Source organism: Ictidomys tridecemlineatus, chromosome 8 (assembly GCF_052094955.1).
Source record: "Ictidomys tridecemlineatus isolate mIctTri1 chromosome 8, mIctTri1.hap1, whole genome shotgun sequence".
Lineage (NCBI taxonomy): Eukaryota > Metazoa > Chordata > Mammalia > Rodentia > Sciuridae > Ictidomys > Ictidomys tridecemlineatus.
The window spans coordinates 93,444,496-93,468,803 of NC_135484.1; the positions used below are offsets into that span (position 1 = coordinate 93,444,496).

The window sequence follows — 24,308 nt, forward strand, 5'->3', positions numbered from 1 at the left end:
CCCTCTTGAAGTCTTAGTTACCTTCTGAGGATCATATTTCTACTCGTTAATATCTCTGCAACATGGAACTTAGGACTCAACCTAGTGCCATTCTTTGGTACAGAATGGCTTTAGATTTCAAAGAAATTATTACTTGTACTTTTTGTTACTTACATCTGGGCAATATAAACTTACACTATTTTTTCATGTTTTATATTACCAATTCTTAGTGTGCTTTGTATCAAATAAAAGCCTTTCACATAAGGAATCACATAAGATTCTCGCACGTTGTAGTTGAGATAAAAAGTGAACAAAAAGCAAAGAAAAATGTGATAGATTTAAGAAAGAAAGAGTGGCTCACAGCATTAAGTAGAACTGTGAGATTAAGGAAGATGAGGATAGGAGAGAAAGAGATGGTGCCCTAGGAGGTTGGTCCTCATGTAACTTTAAACAGTCATTCCAGTACAAATGAGGCAAGAGAATATAGACATAAAGAGTAAGCACAAGAAATGTCTTCAAGGTTTTGAAATTAAAAAGCATGAAAGGTAGTTATTCTTAAGGAAAAAGTACTCTTGTGGTTTATTTTTGTTTTGCCTATTTCTTTCTTTTTCTTTTTTTCTTTCTTTCTTTTTTCTTTTTTAGGACAGAGGAAAGATGGAACAGGTTTATGGTTAAGGAGAAGAGCTGGAGATTATTCTGCCTCCTTTTAGAGTTCTAGTTCTGTGTGCACCAACACTGTGCAATGCTATAAGCATTTTGAGAGCAGAGCTGATTCCCATTTGGCTTTTTAGCACTGTGCCATTCACATAATAGGCGCAGCACAGATATTTGTTGAATTGAACTGCATCATTTCTCCCAATGGGCATGTTTCTTCAAAGATTGCTGTGTGTAATTCCACAATCAGCAGCAACTTTATTTCATTTCTTGTTTGTTTCTACCTTGTTCTGTAAAAAATAAAATAAGATGTAGAAAGGAAGAGACAAAAAAATGAGAGAAAGTACAATTGTGAAAATAGCACATTTCACTAAGTGAATAAGTACAGAGGACACAGGAAAAAAATCACTAAGGGAATGAAGCTATGTTAGAGAAGAGGAACATAGACTGTGCCCTGGGGCACTCTAGCATTAAAAAGCGAAAGAGAATAAGATGTTAAAGTAGTTTGAAAATAAACAGCCAGAGAAAAGAAAAGAAACAAAGAGTGTGGTATCCTGAAAGTCAAAAAGGAAAATGTGTACAGAGGAGAAATGATCACCAACGTTTTGTATGGCTTATGATATAAGTAAGGCCACTGGAGCTGACTGTAAAATTCAGGAACCTAGAAGCCACTGGTGACTTCAAAGTAAAATTCCAGAATATCTTTCTCTTCTATACCCTTGGAACAAGGACTTTATTGTATTTTTATGATCTCTTTAGCATTCATTGTGCTTACATGCTTTCTTTTTTGACCTTTCAAAGATTTATATATAAGTATTCTCATCGATATTACTATTTGCATCATTTATAAATTAATTTCACAAGTACTTAATGAGCACCTTTTGTACAGTGCCTTTGAGACATTGCACTGAATGTGGACTGCACTAAATAAGACTTGCCTGTGGGGAACTTACAAGATATGGCAGGAATTGTTTATTTGTTGACCATCCAAATGCCATTGTCACATTCCTTGCATATAAAGTCTTTTTTCCTCAGGTATCAGGTGATCTGTGCTGTACTCATTCCTAATCACAAGAAAAGAATGTGGAGTAGTCAGAGGCCAGGATGGCATGACATTACTCTGTCCGGTAACTGGGTAAAGAAAGTGTATATTACCCAACTATGGCCATCAAACTTGAGGGGAAGTCTGTGGATGGACTTCTAGGAACACTTCTCTTTTTGGAAGAGATATATTAGAATAGTATCTCTTTCTGTTTCTACACAGATGTCATCTAAGAGTGATGAAATTATGAGTTCAACAACATAAGAGAAAAAAAATCAAACATCTGCTGGGTGAAATGTAGAAACTGAACTGAATTTGTCCTGGGTACTCTGAACATTTTGCTACTTGAACTACTAAACTTCTTGTTGTGTAGGTACTATTTAGATCTGTCTGGCAGCCAAATATATCCTGGAATAAATTTTGCAGCATAAATAAAAAAATCTCTGTTGGACAATACCTAGGAAAAGTGATGAGGTAAGAGGAAAGTAAATGAACTGAACAGTAGTAAAAAAGTGGTAGAAAGTAAGGTCATAAAAAGAAAGTTAAACACAATATATTTGATATATTGCAGGAAACCTGTAGAAAAGAAAACAAAAGAGAAGAGTGAAACCAGTTTTGAAAGCAATTTACAAGCACAAATCATTTATGACTGCAAATTTATATAACCCAAATGCTGGTCATCTTTCCAAAAAAAAAATCATATGCAGGGGACACCTACTATACTGAAGCCTCCATTTGGATATATAAAAGTTGGAGAAAAGAATTTGTTAAACAGCAGAAACAATACCGGCCGAGAACAAGAGCAACCAAATACATTCATCCACAAAAGTTTCCCTTGAAGCATTTATGATTTGGTGTAATTTGAAAAGGTAGTTTATGTACTAAAGTTGTGCTATTATCTTCAGCCTAGATAAATCAAAATGTAAAAGCAGATTTTCAAATTCAAAATCAATGTCTGAAAAAGATAAAGTGAATATGTAGGAAAAGTGCACATACAAAAACTAAATAAACATCAAGAGAATAAAGAGAACAAAAAGAAAAAAAGAAAGAAAAAGGCAAGGAGGCAGTAGGATGGTAAGTTAAGAAAAAAGAATACATTCAATTGACCAAGTCATTATGAACAACCCCCAGTTATAAATAGATAATTATCCATCCTCCATCCATCCATTCATCCATTCATGTATGTATGTATACATACCACTCAAAATTATCATTTAAGCCATCCATTTCAACTGGAAAGCTTTTCCATTTGCAAAAATAGCACACCACCACTTTTTAAAAACTTTGTTAACCTTTGCTTCAAACTTTATTCCCAGGCTTCTTCATCTTAATTAGCATCAAAGAATAAATCATGTATAAGCAAAAACTAAAAAGTGCTGCAGTGACTAAGGGGCTTGGATTTAAAAATATTAGAGACCTAGATTTTATCAGGTCCATAGCAAAACAATTTTCCAAAGCAGTCATAATATAAAATAGCATCTCCCAGTAACTTTTTCAAGTTTCAACTTCTTCAGAATTTGATCCAATTCAGTTTTTCACATTCTTAGAAGCCTCATGAAAGGTCTCCACAAAATCTGGAACTTAGTCATTATCATTCTCTCCAGTAGCAAGTGGTATTTTTTTTTTATCCACAGATTGTTTGGGGGAAGGCATCACCCATTCTTCTTAAAGTAGTCATACTGTCTGCACCAAGCTGGTATGACATATTGGATATTATTCCTGTGGCCTGCTTTATCTCAGAATGGTATGTAATGGTGAAAGTTGTTGTCAGAGATGTCTGAAATTTGGGGTTGTTGAAGTGCATCACTGTTCCTTGGCTTGTAAACATATTCACCTCTCCAATACCACAGATATTATTTACCCCTAACTTCTTTAAAAAGAATGTGGTTTTGTTTTTGTTTTGTTTTTTATCATATGACATAGCTGTTCTATGAATCATCTTCCTTTTGCAAGTAGTTTCTTTTCTACCAGTATGCACCTGTGCCTGCACTTTGGGGAGATTTTCTCTCATTCAAGATTGTTTTTTGGTCTATTTGGAGAGGAAATGGGGCTACATGAGGGACTAGGACTGGTGCTCTGGGCATCTTGGCCCAAACAGCTCAAATTAGTCACACACACCAGGGATACAAGATGATAGCTAGAAGGCACATCACTTATAAGAAGCCTTCAAAAGTCATGTGATTATCAGTTTCTAGTATAAAATCTATTACAGGATAAGAAAGTGTGTTGTGGCTTAGATATGAGATGTCTCCCAAAAGTTCATATGTTAGATGATGAAAGAATTATCAGAGGTGGAATGATTAGATTAAGAGATACTTAACCTAATGATATGGATTAAATAGATGGTAACTGTAGACAGGTAGAATGTGGCTGGAGGAGTCCAACTATTCACTGGGGGCATGGCATTGGGGTTTATCTCTCCCACCCTCTATGTGAGTGGAGTGCTCTCTGCTTCCTTGCTACTATGTCCTGAACTGCTTTGCTCTGCTATGACGTTCTGCCTGACCTTGGGCCCAGAGTTATGGAATCACCCGTCTATGGATTGAGGCTCTGAAACACTGACACCTCCCTATATAAAATTCTCCTCCTCTACATTATTCTTGACAAGTCTTTTGGTCACACCAATAGAAAGACGATAAAAACAGAGTTTCAGTTTCATTGTCCAGAGGCTGTCTTGATTGTATTAGGAAAACAAATAAAAATAGTTTTAGACCTTCAAGTAAATATTTTTAATCTTCGGTCACTTTTAAATGACTTGTAATAAATATTGAGTTAATAAGCAGTAGAACATACCATTGCTCCTTAGAAAAAATTCTACCATTAACAAATACAGATGTAATAGAAAGAGATTAATAATTCAGAAGGTGACACATTTAAAAAGTCACAAAATTCAATAGAAAAAAAGAACAGAGATTTTAAAATAACCTATAATTGAGCAAGAACAATTTAAATCAGAAAAGGATTATGTCTACATTAAACTTTGTCCCTTTAAAATGATTTTCTAATTCCCATTCTCATTTTAATCTTTTATTGTTATTAGAAGATTTTTATAGAAATTTGGGCAAAGAGAGCAGATGTGTTCTAGAGCATGCCCTAATTTAATACCACCTAGGTTCATTACCATTCTGCCTTGCTGACCCTCAAATTGTTGACTACTGAAATCAGCATTGACCAGATTCAGAGAGAAGAAGGTTGAGTAGAAGGAACTATCTTGTCTTATTCTTTCTTAAGGACAAAACATGTGACATTTTGTATGTTTTTACTTGCTTTATTTTTCAAATAATCATACAGAATTCACTTCAATTTTAAAAAACATTTTTTTGATGCAAAGGATTGAACCCAATACACTCAACCACTGAATCACATCCCCAGCCCTATTTATTTATTTTGAGATAGGGTGTAAGTTGCTTAGGGCCTTGCTAAAATTGCTGAGCCTGGCTTTGAATTTGGGATCCTCCTGCCTCAGCTTCCTGAGCTGCTGGGATTAAAGGATTGCACCACAGCATCTCAGCACCTGACAAGATACATTTTTAATGTAAAGATTTGTATTAAATAAACAGGCACTGAAATTGAAAAAAATTATCTAGAAAAATTTTGAAAAGATTGGAGAAAAGAGTAACACGTAAATAACATAATTACATACTTTTGACACTCTTATAAAAGGGCATTCAAACAGATTGCAAGGAGTCAAATTGATTTGGTCAGCTCCTTGACATACAGTAGATTAAGTCTGGAATTAATGGGCTTCTGGAGGTTGGGACTTTTAACCAACTCAAACCCCACTTTGATTACCATTGTATTTTGATTGACCAGTAAATAAATGAGTTATTTTTGGGCCAAAACATTGAACTGATCATATCACTTCCTATTGCATTTTCCATCTCTGTGAATTATTACCAAATCATTAATTTCAAGTGGAAATACATTACAATAATTGGAGAAATAACACTGCAGCCCCTTCAGTGTATCTAGGGAATCCTTTGATCTTCCTGGCAAGTAAAAAATAATTTGGAATTTAGAAGATGAACAACAAATATATGATTAATACATTTGTAAACAGAAAAAGAATCCTGGGTATCTATTGAATTATGAATTACCAACAATTTTGGTTTTGGAGGAAATTTAGTTCTAGATACTGATGGTATAAATGCAATAAAATATCAATCTGACTTGAAGGATTTAACAGCTACTAAAAGAGCCAGTATTTCAGAATACATGGACAAAGCAAACTAGCTTCTTTGGTTGTGCTGTGGCTAATCAATTAAAAACAAAAGAAGCACTTTTATAGTATAAATCCAAAGCACTGATTATATACAAATAATTTTGCTGAAAATATTAGATGTAGTACCCAGGAGGTAGAAAGAAAATATTATATTTAAATGATCAGCCCTAAAGCCAATGTATAAAAAGAAAGACAAGTTTGGAGCTAGATGTTGAGGACTCAATTCTTTAATGGCAAAACAGATATACACAGTAATTTTATTTATTGTTATTCAGCACATATAAGTATCTTAGTCACAATACATAAAAAATACCGACAGACACTGACATGAACACTTATAATTTTGGTGATTGCTGGAGACTGAATATTTGTATCCTCCCCAAACTCAGGTTGAAGCTCTATCTTCCACTAGAATAGTATTTGAAGACAGAGCCTTTGGGAGGCAGTTAGGTTACATAAGATTATGAGAGTGGAGCCCCCTCAATGAGATTAGTGCCCTTCTAAGGAGAGGCCATCATGGAAGGCAGTCACCCGAACCCTGGAGGAGGGGTTTTACCAAGAGCATACATAGTTATAGAACTTTAGTTTCTCCCCCACATTATTTATTTGTATGGAGCTAAAGACATTTTAAAAGACAATACAAAGAAACCGAGATTCATTAGACCTTAGTTTTAGGACTAGCATTTATCTATCTGTGGGATGTGTATACAAATGAATTAAAATTTTTAAGTTCTTGAGTACAGCAGGACATGCCACTTGAGTTTGAATAAAAGACTTTCAAAATTTTTGAACATACTCTCTCACCAAAAATTAAAAAAAATAGGATTTATTTCAAAGATTTCCTTTATTCTGCCATGTAGCTCTAAATATACATACTAAATATTACGGTATTAGGGTTGTTAATAAACAACAGGCCTATGCCTACTTTTCAAGTTTGAAATTGAACATTATTACTGATTATAGTTGAGGATTATTATGGTCAAGGCTATATAAGGAAAGGCTTTGATCTGGGACCAGACTGACTTTTTAATGTCTCCTGCACTTGTCCACACACTGATCTACTTACCCTTTGTTTTAGTCAGTTTTTTCACTGCTTGACTAAAACAATTACAGAGGAGGAAAAGTTTATTTGGGGGCTCATGGTTTCAGAGTCTCAGTCCATAGACAGCTGATTCCGTTCCTTGGGGCTCAAGGTGAAGCAGAACATCATGGTGAAAGAATGTAGTAGAGGGAAGCAACTCACAGGATGATCAGGAAGAAGAGAGATCTCTACTTTTGAGACTCCAAAGGCACTCCCCCAATGACCCACCTTCTCCAGCCACACCTTACAGGCCTTCAGTGATACTCAGTTAATCCCCATCATGGGATTTGTTCACTAACTGGGTTGAGGCTCTCATAAACCAAACATGTCTCCTCTAAACCCTCTTTTATTGTCTCACCCATAAGCTTTCTGGGGACACCCCACATCCAAACCATAACACCTCTCTTAGGCTACTCATTGGCATAATGACACCTAAGAAAAAAGATGAATTTGTCTAGCAGACACATATTCTGGATTGTTGGCTCACAGAGGGTAGAGGAAGAGGGCTGTAGAAGAAACGAGTGCTTAGAAATATATTCTGATGGATGTCCCTAAACAGTCAGGCAACACTTTCTCCCCAACCAGATCAAAGATTAATAAAGGACTGGGTCAAGAGACTAGTCATGTTTCTCTAGTGGAAATTGCTTGGTGTGGCAATAGGAGGAGTGAACAAGAAGTATTTTATATCTCCTGCAAAGCACAGTGGTTTTTGTATTGAACTCTTACATTTCAGAACCAATATGTTCCTGAGCATCTTGAAACTTATGTGCATGTTTATACCTAAGAGCATGCCCCATCCGCACCAGTATGAATCTAGAGCTTGAGTTTGTACAAATTTCTGGGAGTGCGTCCAGGGATTTGGTTTAGAGTCTCAGTGGAGTCACTGGTCCTAAAATATTGAAGATTCACATATTGGACCATTTATGCTGTCATTTGGTAAAATAAATCATGAGACTGAATTGTTTTCCTCATCAAATATAAATTAATAGGTCAAAATTTTCAGATAGTTGACATGAGCTATCACAAATTATACATTTAATTATTTATCTTTAAATTTCCTTAGTTAATATGGTGATGCATTTGTGTAATGTGTTTGCCCTTTTCCTATATTTGGTAATTTTACATGCTGTATCTCATACACAGTGAAACATCATTTTAATAATAGAACTCAATTAACTGGGTCTACCCATAAGCATTAATATGAGCTCAAATCTTTATAGTAATTTAACAAAAACTCCTTGTTAATTCTTTAAGTGAAAAATAAATAGCATTTGCAAGAGGTGGAAAAAAGGGCTCTGAAGGAATCATAAAAGTTGATGTGGGTCCAGTGATTACAATGCTATCTAATTCTTGCTCTCCTCTCTGTTCCTCTATTATTTTTTTCTCTGTGTGTTGTTCCTTTATTCTCTTCTTTCCATATATCACTGTAAAGACATTGACGATTTTTGTTACAGGAAAAAGATCTTTTTGTTACCTTTCTACTATGAAGTACATTATTTACATAGTTGCAGATGCAACAGTCACAATGTTTTTTTTCATTACTTAATTCAGAAAACATTTACTAAATCCCTTCTAGATTTGGAGGTGTTAAGTCGGCTTGAGGTAACACAGAGGTGACTAAAAGGTCATAGCTTTGAAGGAATTATAGCTTGGTCATTTTTGTGTATGGGTACATATATACACAATATTTAAAAAAATACATAATATATATATATAATAAAATTTTATAGAAAATAAATATTATTACAATATGTAATAAAGTTCAGTATGATTAAAATACACATATAATAAAATAAGTAAATATAAAATAGATATGTTATATTAAATATAACATTATTTGAATAGACTCAGGTTTCTCTTAGCTTTTTTGCTACTGTAACTAAAAGACCTGACAAGAACGATTATAAAAGTTTATTTGGGGGCTTATGGTTTCAGAGGTCTCAATCCATATATGGTCAACTTCATCCCTCAGGGTTCTAGATGAGGCTGAACATCACAGTACAAGAAGGTGAGAGAGGGAATTTGCTCAACACATCACATCAGGAAACAGAGAGAGCTACACTCTTCAGGGGCAAATATACTCCAAAGGCATACCTCCAGAGACATAGTTTTTTTTTTTTTTGGTTGTTGTTGTTGTAGTTGTTTGTTTTGTCTTTTGCTATGCAAAAATTTAATCTGTTAAAATAGTTACTCATTATTTAAATTTAAAGATTATTCAAAATTCTTGGTTAGACTGAGATATGAGGAAATTACTTATAACACAATGAATATTTACTGAAGCAAAAATATTGTTTAGTTGTTGTCAAATTTTTGCATTGCAAAAGACAAGAAAACTATGCTTAATTTTTATGTGACATATTCAGCCAATATGCAACATCTAGCTATTAGCAAAACTCTCTTTTTAGCCAATTCTCCAGTAGGACAAAGGTATGTGGAAGCCAACTAACTTTCTAAGGTTAATTATTCGTCAGTAGCTGCTAGGAAATGGAAAAGAAGAAACTTTTTGATTTGTAAATTATTTAATGTAGCCACCTAATAACCCTTCTATACTTGGTAAGAATTTAGTACCACAGTTATTGGTTTTCTGTATTTTGCTACCAAATAAAGTAATAGTAAAGAGAAATTACTATTTCTGTGGAATCCTGCAAACAAAATGATCCTGAATTATTCTTTCTGCAAATATCAACCTGTATAAAATTTCCAAAAGAAACAATTTAAATTTAGTATAATACATGAGAACATAAAGAAAAATTATAACAATGGCTCTAATAAATCACAATTTAAGATATTTGGTGAAGAATACTGTGGCCATATTGAATTTTATTATGTTATGTAGATGTAATAAAAATATTAAAACCAGAATTTGATTACCATGGAAAGGAATGAAAGTTAAAACTAGTTTTTTCTAATTAAAGGAAGCTAGCAAATCTAGTGGACTTGGTAATACATGGCATGCTTTATCTTTTTTATTAAATCTCAATAATATCTGCCCAAAATGATTTTTCCATACAATATTAAGTAGATACCTACCAGTTTAGACGAGAGAGGTGTCACACAGCCTGCATATTAAGTATCATGGGGATTAGAAATATTGGTGTGCACTTGTATGATATGTTCTCTATGAAAACACAAATCAACATCTAATAATTTGACTTATATGAAATATGTAATGTTTAAAATTACAGAGACAAGTAATTAACCAAGCCTGGGGAACTGGACTGGGGAGACTCTGATGGTGTGATGATGGCTGACATCACATTTCCTTCTCATTTTCAGTTTTCCATGTGGGAAGTAGCCTTCTTGTAGTATTACTGCATGCAATAACCCTCAGATGCACTTATTTTCCTTCCTTCCCTTTACCCCTACCTTCATTTCCTTCCTTTCTGGCTGCTCTATTTTTCTGCCTATCCATTCTCTTCCTCCATCTACCAGAATTAGGAGATAGCTTAATTAGGAATATATGGAATTAAAATGCCAAGGTCCTAATCTTTTGTCTAGTGTCTAATAATTCAATTAAATAATAATTCCTCAATGCCCCTGAGTGTGGGTATACCTTCAAGAATGCCTAACACATAATTACACAAGCATACACTCACTAAAGGATTACACTAAAGGGAGCCATTTTTGAAACTGCTTTGAATATTTCTGAAAGAGCTCCCTCAGAGTATGAGTGTTAGGGAGAGATGGGAGCCATAAGTACCTGTTTCTTATTCTACCATTTAGTTTGTATTCTGTTTGAAAACTAGGTTCCACCAATCTCATGAATTTTAATGAAATTTGGGGCTATAGTGCTTTTTGCAATAATGTCTCCCTTTTTGGTCTCCAGCTCCATGGAAACCAACCAGCAGACAATATGCCAAGCTAAAGACAGTATGATGTTGTCAGGGCTAGTGTGGAGTGTTCACCAGGGGTGTCTCTGATTCCTCACTATTATGATTGGGTTAACTCTTCTGATAAACCAGTTGCTAGTGTTGTTATGGGGCTAATTTCTCAAGGCCCTGCTTCTGACCAGTTCAACCATTCTGAAAACACCTGATTGCTAATCTTACGCCAACTTAAGATAGAGATATTTTATGTGTTCTGCAACTAAATACTAACAGAAACATTTAATTAACTAGACAGTGATAAGACTCTGAATGTTTGAAGACTTTTGAATTAATTCTATGATATTTTATACTGGACTAACATTCTCAGTTAAATTTCACTTGAGCCAATTAAGACTAAATTATATTTCATGCTGGATGATATAGGAAGAAGTCTAGAAGTATTCTGAGAGATGAAGAAATACTTCTGTGAGAGTTCAAAAGAGATGAACCTCCAAATGCAATATGTAGTGGTAGAGAATTGTCTACAGTGTTTAAATTGTAAGAGTGTTGTCTTCCTAACATGGTAGTCCATAAATGGAAGGAAGACAATGTACAAGTCCTTCTGATCAAAGGAATAGAGTACTTGAGAAATCAACTTGATTTCTCCATTCTTAGAAAATTACAAGCTGCTACTTTTTGCACATAGAGGCAGAAAGAAGATACACTGCAAATCTGTGCATGTGAACATTTCTGGTTTTTAATTGCCTCATTTGGCTGAGAAATAAACTGTGATGGGAAGAAACTCTGACAAATGGGTTGGAGAATTACTTTTTAATCATCTTGAGCCATTGAAAACAATACTATGAAAGGAAAAAATCAATTGTGGATTATGAATTTTCAGTTTTGTTAGTTCGCAAGAAGTAAGTAGTAATAAGAAAAGAAGTTAGTGTACTTTCCAATCCACTGGCTTTCCAGTAACTTAGCTCCTAGGTCAGGTGGAAAAAAAAACTTGATTTTTTTCTGTGGTCATTGTATTAGAAGAGCATCATATGGTTGATAGCAATGAAATTGTGAACCAACAAATAGAGCCAGCATTTATCTCCAAGAGAATTATTCTGATTCCCTCCAACCCAGCCTGTTTTATGTCCACAATGGAAACAGGCTCCATCACCTCCAGCTGCAACACTATGACTGAAGCTAGCTGTACACTCATCCTCCTGTTGTGACCTGGATCAGGGACATTTTACCAGAGGAGCCAAGTGTTTCAGGGTAAGAAGACTCTCCACAGCCCATCACTCCTTCTCCCCTGTAGGATTCATCAGGCCTGGAACAGGTACCAGGTGTCTTAGCTCTCACTTCTCAATGAGGAAGTGAGAAGTCCTCATTGCAATGAAAGGCTTGCAGGGGCATTAAATGATAACATTGTGTTTTCAAAATGGGTGAGGAGCCCAGGAGACCAAGACTCATTATGTTTCTATGTTCCTATTAAAAAGTTATATTCTCTAGACCAGAAAATGGAAAGCTTCAAACTTCAGGATAAATACTTTATTAGAATCAAAATTACTTCAGACTGAAAAGAGGGAAGTTATACATTAGTTATGATGGTTTTCACTATTAAAAACAACCAGCCAAGATGAAATGAGTTGGATGAGGAAAAAAAAAAACCCACAAGAGTATTATGACATTCACTGTTTAGTTAAAGGATTTTTCCCAGTAAAGAATAATATAGCAAGCATTTAGAAAATACACAAGCATATCATTGTCTTTATATGAAAAGAAAAACATAAAATATATCCTCTGTAATCTAAAGCACACACTTTGGGAAAGAATCACATAACTATTTCAACAGCTATTATTTATTTTGTGTGTGGATGTGTGTGCTTGTGGATGTGTGTGTTTGTGGATGTGTGTTTCCATTTCAGCTAAAGAAAAAAACCCACCTGTTCTTCTGTACGCAGAGCAAGGCTATCAGTACGAGTGTCTGTTTTGTGAAATTAACTTTTTAAACATTTAAATACCTAGAGAATTAGCTACCATAAATTCAAGCTTTTCCATGTTCTAATACAAGAATTTTAGCTTCAAATGGTTAAATGAATTCTTTAATTACATGAATAGTTGATAGCAATTTCAAAAGTCTTGACTTATGAATGTGAGTTTTACAGCCAACACTAGCATTGGTACTCATCAGATGTATGTCTTTATTCATGTTATATGTATTTATCTCTGTGCCTCCATTTTTATCTGGACTCTATGTTTTTTGATTTATTCTCACCTCTAGATACTAACACAGATTGCAGAAAATATTTATCATTAATTGATAAACTCAGACTCACTCATTTCTAACTTTGTGAATTTCAAATATATAAAAAAATGAATATGGCTATTTTAAAATTAAATTATTTGGTGTTTCTTGTTTTACATAATGGAAAGTTCTTTTCACAGTTATCAGAACTTATTTTTTATGTAAGCAAGGTAATAATTACCCTAGTCAAATAACCATAGAAATATAAAGAAAACCAATGTTCATGTTAGCGTATTTTTGGTGTTTCTACTCTTCAATCATTTTAAACCAGATTTTTAATATTTTATTTTCAATTGAACACATATATACCCTCATAATAAAAATTCAACAATAAAAATATCTAAACTGAATACAATGGTAGATTGCATAATTTTACCATTAATTGCAACATCTGCTACATTTCCTTTTATTTACCATTAATTAAGTTAAAGGACTTTCCTTAGCTAATCCTTTGTGATTCTTTTATGAGTAATTTTTCTTCTTTTATTTATAAACCTTGTTAATTACATTAGTAATGTTTTTGATCAAGAATTGCTAGCCAAGCAGTGATGCATGCCTGTAATCCCAGGAGCTCAGAAGTCTGAGCCGTGAGGATCGTGAGTTCAAAGCCAGCCTCAGCAAAAGTGAGCACTAAGCAACTTAGTGAGACCCTGTCTCTAAATAAAATATAAAATTGGAATGGGATGTGACTCGGTGGTTGAGTGCCCCTGAGTTCAATCCCTAGTACTGATACCACCGGCCCCATCCCCATCCCACCCCCCAAAAAGAGGAATTGCATTTCTGGCTGGGTAAAGTGGAGCCTGCTGGTAATCCCAGTGGCACATGAAGCTGAGGCAAGAGGATTACAGGTTGAAAACCAAGCTCAGCAATTTAGCAAGGCCCTAATCAACTTAGCAAGACCCTGTTTCAAAAAATAAAACAGGTTGCAGTTGTGACTCAGTGGCTAAGCGTTCTGGGTTCTATGCCCAGGACAAAAGAAAAAAAAGAAGAAAGAAAAGCTACATCTCTAGGATAAAACCCATAGTCATGATGCATCCTTTCATCAGTATATGCAGTATAGCAAGATCAAATATATTCATATTTTGTCGCATTTCAATTACAATATTATGTGTTGCTAAAAGAGATTAGCCTCTAGCTTTTGCTTTCTTTCATTCTTGGACCCAGAGTTATGCTGACCTTAAACCCAGAATTGGGGACATTTCCTCCTTTTTCTTGCTCAGAAGCAGTTTATAGGTATGTAAGGATTGATTGGCAGGACTCTCTGTTGAACACCTCAGGCTGGTACTTCTATTTTAGGTAAATGCAGCAACAGCATTTCTACTTTCTTCTCTATATTGCTCAGGGTTTCTACTTTTTCTTGAGATAATGTTTATGACTAGTTTAATAAAATTGGTTTCCATTTAGATTTCCAATTTATTGTCATAAAATTCTATATGTCATAATTAAAATTAATCAAAACATAATACCATTTATTCTATATGCATTTATGCTCTATTTGTTCCTAATAATGTATAATTGTCTCTTCTTTTTTAATTGTCTTTTTTATTAGTGCATTATAGTTACAAATAATAGTGGGATTTATTGCTGTATTCATACATACCTGTAACATATTTGATTGCTCTTGTTTCCCAGGACCTTCCCTTTGTGGTTTCTTGAGCACCCTTACCAGCCAATTTATTGATACATGTTTTGACAAGTTTTAATTCCTTTGTCCACATTAGTAAATTTTTCTCTCTTATTCATTAAATTTCTGCCCTCATTATTCTTTATTACTTTTATTATACTATCTTTGCGTTCTATCATTGATATTTTTCTAGTTCATTGAGAACTTGTTGTCAACTATTTTAAATCTTTCTTGCATTTTCACCAGTGTACTGATGCTATAACTTTCCCATTAATCGAGTGTGTGCCTGTGTGTGTGTGTGTGTGTGTGTGTGTGTGTGTGTGTGTGTGTTTGGCTTTCACATGCAGGGCAGTCATAAAAATTTACTTCCAGACATTTTAACTGCATAAACTCCTAAATCATATCAGGGCTTATGTATGATATTTTTTCACCATTCCTGTTTATTGTTGGTGATGAATTGTTTGTATATTATGAAAATTATTTCTTTCTTGCTTTTTGTTTTTGGCATTGGGAAATGAAAGTTCTCCAATCCATCTCCCCTTTGCCATTTAACCTAGAAATGAGGGCTATAATTTTTTCCCCTCTTATATGTCATATATATTTAATATTTTAAATTGTCCTTAATATTGGCTTAATATTTATAACCTTTTCTCAAATAAGAAAAAAATATCCAGTAGATTCATATTTTAAAAAGATTTTAAAGGGTCAAATAGAGACCTTAGTCTATAACAGAGACTTACTGAGCATAGGTGCTGAGGTGTATATGTAAAGAGCTGTTTTGAAGTTAAAAAAAAAAAAAGATGCTGAATGTGCTTTGCAGCTGCTGGCTGCATGTGGCCCTTCACTGCCTTTGTGGCTGTGTGCTGACATCCAAGTGTTACTAAAAATGACCAAGGCTTGTGCCTCCTGTTGAAGACCATGTGCTGATCAGCCCATATCAACACAGAGGGTAATCAAGTGTATAGTATTCTGTGTTCAGTTACCCACAACTTGCACAAACACATTTCTCACACAGCATCATTGCTAATGAAATTTAGGAGGGATGAAAGTCTCCAAATTAGCAATGTGTCACTTAAAACTTCCAGCCTACTCTTTTTATAGCTTCCCTCCAGAAGCTCATCTTACTTTCTGTAATCATCAACAGAATGAATCGCTTGCTCCTTGTTAAGCTTTTATCTCCATGAAGTGAAGGTGACAATGAAACACTTTTCTGTAAGACCTTCTTGGCAGCTATCCCACAACGCCTGCTGGCCTGTTTTGATCCCATTCCATATGTCCACAATTTAAGTGGCAATACAGCTCTCTCTGAATTGTATCATACAGCACTGCAGGGCACAATCCTGTGTTACCTGCTTTTAGAAATAATCTTTTCAGCCTATTTCAATTTTCACATTAAAGAACTGGCTGCCTGAAAGTTGATGATTACAGGCTTGTAAGGACAGGATCAAAAAGAAGAAGATGCTAGCAGGGAGTCAAATGTGAGAGTATTATTCTGCATGCATAATAGACTCTTTGTTCTCTTTTAATAAATCTGAAGCCATTGTTAGTATTATTGACTCAGATATGGCCCCGCTGTTAGCTATTTTTACAAACTCATTCTAATGAAATGCTTAAGTATAATATCTTGTAGAGAAGTAATTTCCAATGTGTATTAACAAATATTTATTGATTGCTATAGAGCTTGAAGAGTTAAAATATAAGTGGGTTTCAATTCATTTTAATGAATCACAAAGGAAAAAAATTAAGTAATCGATTATTTGTCTCTTGATTAAAGACTCTCAGTATCTATTGATTTTCTCCTAGGAAGAATTATATTCAAACAAAATTAGTGTTAATGAACAGACATTGTTGGATTTTTGTTTTCTCTTTTGGATATATTTATTTAGTTTTTATCTCAATTTTTCCAGAATTACTATTTGATAATTTAGTAATTATTTGACGATGAAACAATTTTTCTTGTCTGTGTATTTATAAATGAGGAAGCAAAATTCAAACCTGTTGTTAAAGATTGATTTTTCTGTTCATTGAAAAATAATTTACTTGAAAGCAAGTTTATTCTTAGTTACTATTAGGTTCATAAACATAAATTTTGACACCAAAACTGGCAAGTTGAAAGATTTGCTTGTCTAACTTTTAAATCAACAATTGTACAATATATGATCCCATTAATCCTTTGACTAATATTTTAGTGTGCCAGTCATTAAATAATAAAATTGCTCAATTAATGATTATATTTTTTCATGACCACAGTAGCTATCTTTTTCAAATTTAGTCAAAAAGACAGTTTACTTCATTTATTCCTGTTCGCTTTTCGTCATGTTTGATATCTAACTCCATTTGAAAAATTGCCTTCATTTAAAACTTAGCCAAATGATATTAACATACACTTCAATATCTCTTTATAAACAAATTTTCATAGCTTCTTTGAACTCATAAGTACAAAACTGCTTGTTTATAGATACTAATTTAAACATGAATACTTATCCTATTCAATCTCAAAACTTATATCAAGTTTAATTTTTTGACAGAGAAGTGTCTTAGTTTGATTGTGCTGTAGTAATGAAAAATCATAAACAAAGCAATAAATAAATAGAAGTAAGACCAGTGTAGTAGATAAAAGATGTCAGGGAGCAGGGGGTGGGGAAAGGAAAGCACTATGGATTAAAATGGAGCAAATTAGGGAATATGTTTTTACAGATGTCAAAATGAACCCCATGATTATGTATGATTATAATGCACTAAAAAAACCACAAAGAAGACCACAGACCAGGCAATTTATAAAGAAAAGTCATTCATTTTTCCTTGTTCTGGAGTCTGGGAAGTCTAACTTCAAGGAGGCAGCATCAGGTGAGAGCCTTTTCCCTGTTTCTTCATAAGAGGACTAATGTTATATCCTCATGCAGTGGAATAGCAGAGAGAGCGAATCCACTCCTGGAAGTCCCTTTTATAAAGGACCATCCATGAGAACAGAGATCTTAGGACCAAACTCTTCTCAAAAGCCCCACCTCTTGGCACTATTTCATTGTTAAGTTTCCAGCAAGGAGTTCTTGATGACTCATTCAGACCATAGCAAAACCATTCCTTCTTATTTCCTCTGAGTCCTCAGATTTAACCTAATTTTTGGCAGGTTTTAGGCATTCAATACATTGTTATTATTGACTTCAATAGATGTGATAAAATGGACAGGGAGATACCAATCATAAATTGATTGAAAAACTTACTTAAAAAACATAAGTCAGGGTGTACAACTTTCTAAAGTTTGAATATAAGATGTCCTCCAAAAACTCCTGTATTAATGCAAGAGTGTTCAGAGGTGAAGTGATTAGATTAGAAGAGCTATATCCTAATCAGTGACTTAATACATTTGATGGGTTAATAATTTGAAAGGACTTTTGTGCTGGGTGGTAACTATAGGTAGGTGCACATAGTTGGAGGAAGCAGGTCACTGATTGTGTGTCCCTGGGGATCCTATCATTTCTGTCTCCTCCTTCACTTTCTCTGTTAAGCAGAGCAGCTTTACTCTGCCATGCTCTTCTGCCATGATGCACTGCTTTAACCTGGGCCCAGAGACATGGAGTCACCTGACTATGGACTGAGACCTCTGAAATCATGAGTCAATAACTAACTTTTCATCCTCTAAGTTGTTCTTGTCAGGTATTTTGGTCACAGCAACAGAAAGCTGATTGGCATGTAGTTTAACATCTGCTGAGTGAGTGTTCACCTTCATTTTCTTATCCACAATTATCTTATCTCCAAATTTTTATTGCATACTGATTTTTATATCCACAAATTGTGATATGAGAGCCTCTCAGGAGCATTTTAAGTTAATGTGTTCTAAATTTAAAAAAAATACCATATTATTTTATAATAGAGTATTTAGGTGAAGGTCTTAAATCTGAATTTCAATTGTACATTTTCATATAGCTTTTCATTATTTTTAATCATTTGCCCCAAATTTATCGTATATTTGGTATACAGTGGGTTGTGAATAAAACAATCTCAATTTCATAGTATAGTGGTTGTTTTTTTAAATGAAGAAAAAATTTATAAGCAATACAACATATAATTCATTAATTAAATATAGAAAGACAGCAACTAAAATTTACCTTTGTATTTTTACATTGAAATATAAAAAATCATAAAATAATAATGACTGTCATTTATTGAACATTAGGAAATTTATGTAGATTTATGTAATACAATAAACTGAACCTCGATATTGCTGTTGTCATTTAACAGGTGAGAAAACTAGGGTCAAGAAGAAAATGTATTTGAGTCTCTTGAATAAATCAAAACTATGATTGAAAAATTTTAAGTAACACAGAAACTTATAGTATAAAAATTCTAATTCCTTAGACTGATATTCAACTCCTTTTATAATCCGATTTTAAAATAGCTATTATTAATTTCCATCTTACTATCTTGCACTATGGTCATTGTCTCCATCAAATTGAACTAGTATGAAATCATGAGAAGAACTTCAATTTGGAAAGAAGAGGAATGGAAGTCTAATTTCTATGTGACCTTGGGAAAGTCTCTAATCCTCTAAATACTTCTTTGAAAAGTGAGATTGTGCCAGACATTCTCTGATGCTATCATCAAATCGTATTATTTACAAAATTTCTTTCTTCTTTTTTGCCTTTACATTTGCTCTTGTTCTTTGGAATGAAGTGTTCTTCACTTACATCCTACTTATTACTTAAAGTTTATCTTCATTTCTCAAATTTCCAAGCCAAGCTTGAATAAAGAACATGATTTGGAGTGGTATGAACTTAGTTGCTCTGTAGTAAATTCAAGATCCGCTAATTGCCAGATGACATGCGGATGAGGAAAAGTACTGATGTGAGAAGACAAATTGAAGGGTAGACTTATATGTTTGGAGGGGGAAGTGAAGCATAAGCTGTCAAATGAAAATGATAGTGTGCATAAAGTAGCAATAAAAGCAAGTAAAGATTGTGGAATGGCAAGCAGGAAAAAACTGAGATATGGTGTTGGAAAGTTTTAAGGACAGGATGATATTTGTGAAGGATAATATATTATTGTAGGCCAGATTCAAGTTTATTATGAGATTTCACTACATCTTAGATTCTTCTTGATTTTTGTGGATTTCAATATAAATTTGAGGTTAATATTTGTGAGCAGGCTAGCATTACAGATAGTTTAACTCAATTCTCTATTCTATGAAGGTCATCATCTGTAAGAAGCTTTCAAAATTCTTAATTTACTTTATTAAATTCTATTTTCTTATATTTTTAAAATCTTACAGAGTTTTCATTATTTTTTAGTAGTTTCTTTAAACTTCTCATATTGAGATGATTTTAGATTTATGGAGACATAGCCAAAATTTTGCGGAGAGCTGCTGTATAGCCTTCATTCAGCTTCCCCAATGTTAACATTCCACATTTCATGCTAAAATTATTAATCAAAGGAGTTAACATTTGTACAGTCACACTAACTAAACCACATTCCTTTTGCATATGTCATTAGTCTTTCCATTGATGTCCTTTTCCAAATCCAATGCAGACTTTCATGTTGCCTTTAGCTGTCAACGTCTCTATGGTCTCCCCCAATCTAAAATGTCCTCGGGCTCTCCTTGCCTTTTAAGCTTCCAAAAAGAACTGGTCAATATTTGGTAGCACTCTGCAAGCCTAAATTTTGGGTTTATCTGATGTTTTCCCATGATTGGGTGTGCAAAATGTTATGCCATCCTGAGTGTATTAAACCAAGTATGTGCCGTAATATATCTTAACATGGATAATATGAACTTGAGCTAAGACAATATCTTCTGGGCTTCTCTACTGGAATGATGCTAAATTTACTTTTGTAATTAAGTAGTTTTTACGGGAGATATTTTAAGATAATACAAACACCTTTATTTTCTTTAAATTTTCACACATAATTTTAGCATTCAAAGGTGAATCTTGCCTACAAAAATTAGTGATTTCCCAGTGATGGTTTATTTCTCTCATTTATTAAACATTTAATTAGTGAAATTCTCCTGGAAGGAAAAGCTATTCCCAATTTATGTATTGATTAGAAAATTTACTTAAATCACTATGGTCTCATGGATATTTATTATGCAGATATAATCCAATACAATTATTATTTATTTTGTGGTTGAAATCATTCCAATCTTAGCTAACAGCTGCTTTATAAGGATACCTTCTGTATTTTTTTCATATGTTCCCCCGCTTTATCACACTTGTACTTAGGTTCTGATGTCACAAGATAAGGCAGGTTCCTCTTGTATGTGCCTTGCTCCAGGCCTGAAGCCAAGCACTTCTTAAAAGAGGTCTGGTTTCTTTTTGAAGAAAGCAGAGTAGCGTTTTGGAGACTAGTATTTAGAAATCAAGATCTGGGTGCCAGACATGCTGTGGCTGAGTGAATAGAGCTCAGAAATGTATGTATGTACATTAATCCACATACACAATCACACCGAGCTATGTATCTTTGTAAATGTTTGCACGTGTGTACCTACCTACCTATCTATCTACTCTAAAAGCACGAGTTTATGCCGTTAACTCTGTTTCCATCTAACACAACAAAGTTAGGTCTTTATATTTAAAAGTGGGCTTCTTGTAGATAGCATTTTGTTGAATATTACTTGTTTATTCCAATGACAGACTTTAACCTTTGTGATTAGATCATTCACATTTAAGTGACCATTAGTACTTCTGGATTTAATCTAATATTTTGCTAGCTATACTCTAAATTGTTATCTCTGTCCTTTGTTCCATTTTTCTTTTTGATCTGCTTTTTTAGGATTTATTTGGACATTTTTAAACTACTAAGAGTTATGTTCCCTTAATTTATTATTTATAGCATGATTTATATACACTCAAGTTTACAATATACTTTTTTAATTAATCAGAGCCTACCTTTAAATGTTATTATATTTCTTCACACACAATGTAAAGACATTATAAAATTATGTTCACAATCTAGTCTACCATTTATTGTACTATTATTGTCATACATTTTATTTTTACATGTGCTATAAACACAGAGTATATTGCTACCATTTTATTTTAGACAGTTTTTTAAAGAATTAAAAATAAGACAGTAAATACATTTCTTTTATCTTCATTTAGTACAATTCTTTCTATTGCCTTGTGTAGATTAGGTTTCTGACTGGTACATGTATTTTGCCTGAAGAACTTTTAATATTTATTGCAGTGTAGGTCTTCAGATGATAAATTATTTGTTTTCATTGGAGAAATTTTTGTTTCTCCTGTATTTTATAAACTGGTTTTGCTGGGTATAGAAATCTGATTTGACCTGTTTTTCTCTAATATTTTGAAGACTTGACTCCATTGTCTTCTGGTATAAGACAAGATGTTTGTTGTCCTACTTTTTGTTCGTTCTCTGCTTGTGATGTGCTTTTATTTCAGATGCACTTAGGATTTTATCTTTATATGTAGTTTAAATATAATATACTTAGGAGTGTGTATGTAGAAGTGTATGCATGTGTGAATTTGTATTCACCCTGCATGATGTTTTTGAGTATCTTAAAACTTTGATTTGTTGGTTGTATTTTTGGAAAATTCTAAAGCTAGTGTTAATTTGAATTTCATTTTTCTGCACTGTTCTCCATTGTTTTTTTTCTCTTCTCTTGAGATCCCCCCAAACATTTCTTCAATAGATCTTGGATACTCTTTATGTTCATTTCATTATTTTTTTAGCTTCCTGTTTCAGTTTTTTTTAATTTATTCTCAGCTATAATTGCCTACTTAAAGGAACTCCAAAGTCATTTTTATTTTCTCTGTTTTTAGATGTAGTATTTTTGTTTCATTATTTTTCTATTTCTCCTTTATATTTCTCTGAAAAATTACCTATCTGTTCTTGCATATTATATACTTTTTCTATTAGAGACTTTAGGAAAATAATCAATTACAAATTTTATATTAAACTTCCTGCCATATATTTCCCAAATCTGTGTCTTACCTAGTTATATTTCTATTGAATTTCATATCTTAGGGTTATTTTTTTTCTAGCTTTTCGGCATACTTTTTGTTAAAGGTGTACATTTTATGTAGTACTAGACAGACTAAGGCATTTTTATGCTTGGATATGGGCATGCCTTTAATTATTCTGCATGTGAATGCTTCTATTAATATAATCATAATTTGTACTTGAGTTAAGGTTTTTTGTTGCTATGGTTATCTACAGTACACACTGGATTTACTGTGAGGGCTGCCTGCCAGAGGGTTTTTTTTTCCAGTGTCCAATCCCTGGTTTTAGATATACCTTTGTTGTATCTGTCTCTTGCAGGTCTCACGCTAAGATTTATCTCTTACTTTTACTCTATGACTGTGTGCTTGAGGGCAGCATGGATTTGTGCTCTGATGTTATGATTTAACCTCGTGTTTCAGGCAGGCACTGCACTCCTGGTCTTCACAATTATTCTATCTCCTCCTCCAAGTTTAGGGCCACAGCCACAGTGAAATTCCTCTAGCATTTTGAGAGTGAGATTTTTGTTGTTGTTGCCCTTTCTCATCACTGATTAAAAATTTGTCCCATAGGAGAGAAGATGGGCCTGAACAGTGTTTCTTGCATATGTCATTGTTCCCTTTTAGGCCTGGTTAAGAAAGGCTATTTATTTATTTATTTTTTATGCCGTGCTAAGGATCAAACTCAATGCCTCACATGTGTGAGGCAAGCACTCTACCACTGAGCTACAACCCCAGCCCAGAAAGTAGTCTTTATCAGGACAATTCACATGTTTCCCTGTGAATACCTAATAAAGGTCATGCAAAAAAACCCAAAAAGTATGACCTACTTCATAAATATGGTTCCAAGGGCTTCATTCTCTCCCACAAGCCTGTACTCATTCTTTCCCAGGTGTTAAGTTTTCTGATCAGTATACAGAGACATGTCTCGCAGATGAGCAGTGTCAGCATCCCATTTCTCCCTGCAGGTGTTGGACTGTCCTAAGATTTCATGTGAGTTACTCCTCCTACAATTTTACCTCTGAAAGTCTGTGTAAACAACGTGAGTTGGCATCATACTTAGCCTTATTCTTGAAGCAAGGGTGAGACTAATGATTGTTTCACTTTCATACTTCCTTGAGCAAACCCCAGAAACCTTCACTGTTGTTAAAATCAGTACTTCTGTACTCTAAAGCTTATTTCTAATAACCATCTCTGGGACACGTTTATCCATACTATTTTTCTTTGCAGCTCCACTCTATCTTTATGGACTTATCTATAATACAAAATATTCCTAGAGCCCTCTGTTCTTTTAAACTACCTGTTCTCATTTTAGGTGTCATTCAATCACTTCTTCCATTCTAAATTATTGATATCTGGTTTATACTCTATCCACAACTTTAGGATATTAATATCCTAATCACTTGTCCTTGTTGGACAAGTGTCTTAAGATACTAATTTTTTCTAGATTTGCACCTTCCAAATCCATCACTTACTTTTTCTGATTATTTTTCCTTCTGCTTTTTTGTAGGCTCTTTTCTATATTTTTCTACTTTTTTCCTCTCAGTAAATTCTTATTTCTATAGTTTTAACTTTTAACATTTTCTGTTACATGTTGGGTTTCATGTAAATTGAACTTTAAGATTGGATTTTTTTTTTTGTAAGGGGAT

At 33.7% G+C, this 24,308-nt stretch overlaps 1 pseudogene; it reads right to left on the minus strand.

Moving 5' to 3' along the window:
* Window positions 1-3,202: 3,202 nt before the first annotated feature.
* Window positions 3,203-7,775, minus strand: LOC101964436 (transcription factor BTF3 homolog 4 pseudogene; annotated as a pseudogene).
* Between the last annotated feature and the right edge of the window lie 16,533 nt (window positions 7,776-24,308).